Here is a 7166-nt window from a genome sequence, read left to right on the forward strand (position 1 = left end):
TTTGAGTATTGTTTATCAGCGTTTTCTTTGGGAACATGGGTATTTATATGGTGGGTTTTTAAAGTATTTATTTATTTGGGTAGTTAATTTCTTAGTTTTTAGTGGTTGAGATGTTTTTCCATTTTGTTAATTAGTTCAGGTTTTAAAGTTATTTTTACAGAGGATTGTTTATTCCTTGAGTTAGTGTAGAGGTAGAATTTTGTTGGGTTTTTTTTTTTAGTAACGTCATTCAGGGTGAGTGGCACTGGCTTGAGTTGAGTAGATTGGTTTGACTTTTTTTTAGTACTTTTTGTAATTTGCTGTGTGTGTTTCTATAGGATTTTCTTTTATTTTGGTTCCATTTTTCTGTCCTGATGAGAATTGTTATTGAAAAGAGTGTTCTTTGTTTTTTTGCTGACACTTGTTTGGCTGTTGGAGGTATCTTGATGTTTTTGGAAGACATTGGTGGGAATTTGACGCTGTTTGTTTCGTCGTTTCATTTAGGAATTGGATTTTAAATATGCAATTATGACTCTAACTATATTGAAACAAAAGAAATAGATGTGTAGCAATGGGAATGAGCCAATTTTATTTTTATATATTCGGTCAATTTTTAAAATTTAACATGTAACATAAGTCATTATATGTTACAATAAGTTATTCTGATTTTAATAGAGTATTGTGTATGTTTTTAGATATATGAATAGAGAATATAAATGTAAATACAACCCAAACAAAAATACAAATATATAAATGTATTGCAACTATATGCAGATCTATAAAAAATTAATATTAAATTGTAAATGTAAAATAACATAAATTGATACAATATATAATACAAGTAATACTGCATATTATATTTTATGAAAATATATTTTATTTTATGAAAAATATTATCGGAAATGGATATAAAATAGATATAAATACGAATGTGATATATCTATCTATCTATATCTATCATTTGTTGTATATTATGATAAATATTAATATAAAGAAACATTTAGGTAGTTTAAAATAATGGATGGTTTTGTTTTTTCTTTGCCAAAGCAGGGGTTTTTGTGTAAAAATTACAAATACAAATAATATAAAGGTAGAAATATAAGTATAGAAATATATCATAAACACATTAAAGATTCATATAAAAATTAGAAATATAAGGAAAAATAAGTTGTAGCAGTAGATATGGTAAATAATTTAAAAAATATTTCCCGTATATTTTTTGAATAAGGTGCATATTATATATAGTTATTAATATAATGCATCAATATAAACGATAAATATATATAAAATATCAACTATCTGTAAGAAGGAATAAAAGCTCTATGTCACGTGCAGCAGTAGAAAATTTCAGGCTCCCAGGGAATAAATAGTTTTCTTTAAATCATTTTCGTTTTGGATTTTTTTTTTTTTTACTCTTGGGTAGCCTGAAAGTTTCTACTGCTGCTTTTTTATTCTAAAGGTGGAAAGGTAAACCAAGATTAGAAATACAAGAAAGGGGAAGGGAAAGGGAAGGGGAAGGAAAGGGGAAGGAAAGGAAAGGAAAGGAAAGGAAAGGAAAGGAAAGGAAAGGAAAGGGGAAGGAAAGGAAAGGGGAAGGAAAGGAAAGGGGAAGGAAAGGAAAGGGGAAGGAAAGGGGAAGGGAAGGGGAAGGGAAGTGGTGAAAAACAGAGTGAAAAAAGTAAAAAGAGTTGGAGGGAAAAAGAGAGGGCATTGGAGAGGAGCGGTGCTGCCTCAGGTCCTTCCCAGCCCTGGGGCGAAGGACCTGTTTGATGCCCAGGAGGGACTGCAGCTCCCGGTGGCGGGGGACGGAGCCGTGGCTGTCAGCCCGAGACTACAACTCCCGGCAGGCCGTGCTGCTGGCGCGGCGTGTGACGCAACGGCTGACGCGGCACATGAGTGGCTGGCGTGCCAGGCGGCCGCGCGGGGCTGTGCGCGCGCAGCTGCCGGCGCCTCTCCCGCGCGGGACAGCGACGCTGGAGGGGCGCAGCCTCCGTCTGGCCGCCCGCCCGGAGCTGAGCAGCGCGGAAGGAGCGTCCGCCCGGTTCCTCGGCCGCACTCAGCGGTGCCGGGGGCGGGGGCGCTGCCGCCCGCCGATGGCGGAGGGCGAGGCAGTGCTTTGCTGCCGCGGGCCGGGAGCTGCAGGAGCCGCCCCGGGCGAGCGGCGCCGGGCGCTGCCGCGGTCCCGGTGGGGCGGCCGCCCTCGGGCTGGCGGAGGCGCCGGAGGAGCCCCCGAGCTGCAGCCGTCTCCCTCGGGCTGCTGCCGGTGCTGCGGGCGGAGGCGGCTCCGCCGCGTGTTGGGCGCTGCGAGCAGGGAGCGCTGCGGTATCGCCGGCATGACGGGGTTGCTGCCTGCGTTAGTGCTCGTGGCTCTTTGTGCCGTGACAGCGGATGGAGCGGCGCTGAGCGGTAAAGCCAGAGATGGCCGGGAGAATGCCCAGCGCAGGGAGCGGGCGGGCTGTATGCTTCGGATGGCACAGGTGCGAGCTGCAAAGTCACCCCCCCTTCTGCCCCTGCCCTCCCGAGCCCCAGGGAAAATGCTTTCCAGCATTGTCGAGCTTCTGAAAGACAAAACTTGTGATCTGACACTTGCATCCAGAAAAGGTTTCTGTCTAGATTAGCAAATGCCTCAATTGTTCTTGGTTACATCCCATGACCGGTTTTAGGCAGCGACTTTATAATGCTTTTAGGATTTTCTTGTACAATGGTGAGAAAATAGGCAGGTCTGATAGTGGTTTCACTTTTTGTTCTACTTCACGTTCCGTAAGATTCTTTTATGCAAGCACTTGTTTTAAAATTCTACTGTAAGCGTTTATGGTTCACTTTTTTTTTCTTTGCAGCACCCGTGACTTTTTTTTCCCTCTAAATCAGGAGTAAATATAGCTGAGTAAAATTACCTTGATTTTCTTCCTTCTTTTTTAACTGAATTGTTTTTATTAAAAATCCTATTTGAATATGTAGAAAAAGTGGGGATGTCTTGTAATATATCGTAGCTTTTCTTGTTTACAGGATACTCAGAAAATATGTCTCCCTTAGAGTCCCACAGAAACGTTCTCAGTGCGATCTCTATCAAGGTATGTATTTACAAGTAAGTGGTCTCTTTAGATATTGGCCTGTGAATTACCTTTTCCTGTAATACAGAGCTTGCGTTCTGTGGGTTTTATGATAAAGCTGTAAAACATGTCAAAATGGTTTTGCAAGTCTGAATCGTTGAAGGCAGCAAGAAGTGGATTTAGAGCCTGTTCTTGAGCAGACAAAGGGAAAAAGTGTGGCTTTGATGCTGAACTTGTCATTTTTCATTTGACTTGTCTTGCATTATTTAAGAGTAGAGAGAACTAGAAAAAGAGAGAAATCGAATTGGTTCTTGAGCACTCCTCAAATGCTCACCATGATCCAGTGTAGAGCCGAAGGGAAGGGTGATGGAACAGAGCTCTGTGCTTTAGAAGGAAATAAATTTAAAGCTGACCTCCGCACAGAGTCTCACTAACTTCTGTGGTTTTAAAATACAAGATAAGTTTAGGAAGTGTTGGAAGTTAGTGTTTTGGGAAAGAAATGGCAGTTCCACAGAACATTCCATTGAACAGAGGCTCTGGGAACGATTCATGTTGTAAGTGCTGTCACTGCAGTCAGTTGGTGGTTCAGCCTTGAAACGTGCACTTGGCCTTCTATAAAGCGCTGTTTTGTTTGCCTTTCATTGCTATGAGTCTTGATAAATTGGAGAAGAGCCCAAGAGAAATTTTTCATCCCTTGATATAAAAGGTAGGAAGTGACTTTTTTGGTTTGGTTCTTTTTCTTTATTATTTTCTGGAAATAAAAGTAATTAAGTATAGGTACTACTGGTTTGTTTCTTCCAGTAGCAGGTGATAATAATAGTAGTAGTACTAGTAAAAATCATAATAGAAATAATAACAATAGTAATGTAATACTACTTAAACTGTCTTTATCCATTGGACTGGCCATTTCAAATCAAAACTTCTAAACACAAATCAAACCATCATCCTTGTAGAATCTTTCACAGCAGTGGGCTAAAGATCCTGGTTTTGTTGACAGCATTTATTGGTTCTGGAAGAACAAGAGGGAAGTACAAGCCTAACTACTTCTAGCTCACAGACCCGTCCAGTGAACCCAGCTTTGTGTTTTGGTGGGCTTGTGATGACTTTGAAATCAATTGCTCATTCCAGTAAAAAAAATTCATGTTTTTTTGAACGTGACAGCAGAAATAACTTTAGGCACCAACTGAATAATAATAGATCACCAGTTTAAGTTAAAAATTCATGCTATACTATCAAAATTTAAAGGTAAATTATTATGTATTAGGTGATGGTATAAAGTGTATGTTCTAATGTGTAATGCAAAGATACATACGTACCTGAAAGTCCTTAGAGGAAACAAATTTTTATGTCTGCTGTTTGATTGTTTACCATACGATATTTGGTTTCATTTCCCAGGGATCGGTGAATTTTAACTTTGGAGTCCCCTATGCTAAGGATGCTCAGCTTACAGGTGATGAAATGTTCAGTAATGGTGAGTTTTTCACCTTCTCTTTAATTGCTATGCTGATCTGAATAAGAAAAAAAAAAAACAAAAGCAAGGGAAAAAAAAGGATGGTTTATTATCTTTTACGCTGTTATGTTTGTTTCCTCAGTATTTGCTGCAGCTCTGCTTACCCAAGCTTTGGGTTCCTTCTGTCCCACTGGGAGTTGCCCAATTTGGTTGCATCTGGTGAAATTCACCCTGAGACCTTACAGAAGCAGCTCCAACTACGTGAGAGCCATTTGCAGTTCTCTCCAGATGCCTGGAGAATGGGCGACGTTTCTGAGGATCCGGCGAGCGTGCTTCTGTCAAAACTCAGTCTGTGAAATTCCTGGGGAAAACCCTTCTGTGTCCTGAAGGGTTCAAACTCTGGTGAGGATCCAGTCATCAGGTGCTCACCTGGATGGTTCCAGCTGCCAAAGGTAACACTTGTACTCTTGCCCTGTAGTTTACATCTATTGTATTTTTGTTATTTTGCAAGATTTTTTGTCTTTGCAAAATACTGTGCATTTCACTCTTTGGAACCTCTCAGATGGTTCTTTGGTGCAGCACCACCCCAGGGGACACTTGGCTGCTGTCCTGAAGGGGTTGGTGGCTAGAATTGTAAATCCTGGAGAGTTTGTGAGTCTTCTGTCCCCAGGGAGGTGTCATGCTTTGTTTACTTTTGTTCTGTTGGTTAGGCGCTGCTTCTCGTTGCAAGTATGAATTTCAAACTGCCCTGTTCTTATTTTAACTGTTTTCCTGGTTCTCTCCGCCCGGCAGGGAAAGACTCTCGTGTCCTTGTCGTCGGGCTCGGTGCTGTCCAAGAAGATACGGGGACTAAAAAAATCATAAGAAGCAAAATACGACTGCAGGGAAAAGAAGCTGGAGAGAACAGAAGGTGATATTGTTATCCTTACCCTGTATTAGAGACATCCGCTGAGCTTTGATGCTGGCAGCTGCCAGGGGCTTGTTAGCTCTTTGTAGGCAGGTGTAGGTGTTCACTTGTAGTTTTTTTCTCTGGACAAGTCAATTCAAACTTTGCTAAGCTGATATTTGCAGATTACTCTCTAGCACAGTCCAGCATGACATTTTTGAATGTTGTAAAAATACCATGTTACTTGGAAATTGCTAATGAAGAGAAGCTTTAGGGGAAGATAAGATTTCAGGGTTGGAAGTTGTGAGAAGAATTTTGTGGGGATGTTAGACTGAAGTAAAGCACACTTGAAGCTGGACTGGCATGCTGGCAGGTCCCCTATTAAACAGTAGTGCTGAGATTAGCCTGGGGGTTGCCCGTTGTTTCTGTAGAAATCAATGTTTCCTGGTCTTCAGAGGGAAGCTGCTTTGAAAAGCTGGAAGGTGCAGCATGCTGACAATCCCCGTGCTTTGGATTAAAAGTAGATTTCAGAAGGGTCCTAAGCTTTTGTCTTTTCCTAGAAGTCGATGTAATCCTATCGAGGAGTTTTTAATTCTGTGTTGCCATGTCATCAATCAGAGCCCTGTTGTACTAATCTTCATACAAGTACAAAACAACAAATCAGACCCTGTCCCAACCACTTAGAGCCCAGAACACGATTTCCTCGGGCTGCCATTTGTGTGCCATCGGTACTCACCGTGGAAGGGAGCTGGGGATTGTTGCAGCTGTTGGGAACGAACTGCTTCTCGTCACACAGAAATGGAATTGGGACGACGCCTCGGCCAGCCCCTCTGTGCCATCGTCTCCTGAATCTGCAGCAGAGCAGTTCCAGTCCATCCGGGCACGTGTAATCCAGTTCCTGATGATCTGAGCACACAGAGCAGCGCTCAGCTGCTGTGGGGGGCTCAGGGAGGGCAGAGTGTGCATTGTCATCTTCCTGAACCTACAGACAAATCAAAGTGAGAAGCCACAGCGTGGAAATCAGTCACATATATGCTAAATAAAACTTGCAGATTTTTTTAAGAATTGTTGTTGCTTGTTCTTTGTTGTGCTTCAGTGCTTAGAAAACCTCCCTTTAAAATCAGTTAAATTCATCAGTTGAACCTTTGTTTGCAGACCTTCACTGAGCAGAATTCATTGCTGACTCAGTGCACGCTGTGCTGGCCTCCCGGGAGTGTGAGGAGCTCATGTGTGCTACTTTTTGCTTTAGGACGCTCTAAGGTATTTATTCCTTTTGGGATACATGATGAGAATTCCCAAGAGAGGTAGTTATAAAGTATGACATCGGGAAAAAACCTGTGTGGTTGGAATGTTGTTGCTGTCAAAAGTTAATTTTTTTTTAGCCAGTAGTTAGCTTTTTGCTTTATTTTTGTGGTATCAATATTTTATTGTTTAAAAAATTGCTTCAAAATAACTTCTGTGGCTGGCCATCAGTACCTTGTTCAGATTTGCCTATTTGCTTGTAGCTAAAATGTTCACGTCTTGTTTATCATTCTATTTAAGAAACTGCTGCCCAGCCAACTAATAACTGAATATCTATCTGTCTGGGACATGGGGAGAGGATTTAGGTAATATCTTTGTTTCCAGAAAAGAGTTGTAGTGTAGTTTCTAAATAGAGGAGAAGAGGGTGAAGACTCTGGGCTCTGATGCCGTTGGGGCACCCCAAGGTCCCCAGGAGAGGGAGCCCCACTGGGGTGCAGGAGCAGATGTGTTCTCATGTAATATAGAATAAATTATAAATATAAATATGAAAATTATAAAT

The 7166-nt window shown here is 41.6% G+C and overlaps 1 long non-coding RNA gene across 3 annotated transcripts; it reads left to right on the plus strand.

Moving 5' to 3' along the window:
- Window positions 1-2176: 2176 nt before the first annotated feature.
- On the plus strand, window positions 2177-6430 carry LOC134433603 (uncharacterized). Of its 3 annotated transcripts, none has more exons than XR_010031658.1 (6): window positions 2177-2456; window positions 2986-3050; window positions 4425-4500; window positions 4622-4881; window positions 5272-5389; window positions 5984-6430. It is a non-coding gene; the product is annotated as an uncharacterized LOC134433603 (long non-coding RNA). The 3 variants fall into 3 exon arrangements; XR_010031659.1 differs by having other exon boundaries at window positions 6050-6430; XR_010031660.1 differs by lacking the exons at window positions 2177-2456; window positions 2986-3050 and adding an exon at window positions 3671-3735.
- Window positions 6431-7166: the final 736 nt, after the last annotated feature.

The sequence above is a fragment of the Melospiza melodia genome, unplaced genomic scaffold, assembly GCF_035770615.1.
Source record: "Melospiza melodia melodia isolate bMelMel2 unplaced genomic scaffold, bMelMel2.pri scaffold_214, whole genome shotgun sequence".
In the NCBI taxonomy this organism is placed as follows: Eukaryota; Metazoa; Chordata; class Aves; order Passeriformes; family Passerellidae; genus Melospiza; species Melospiza melodia.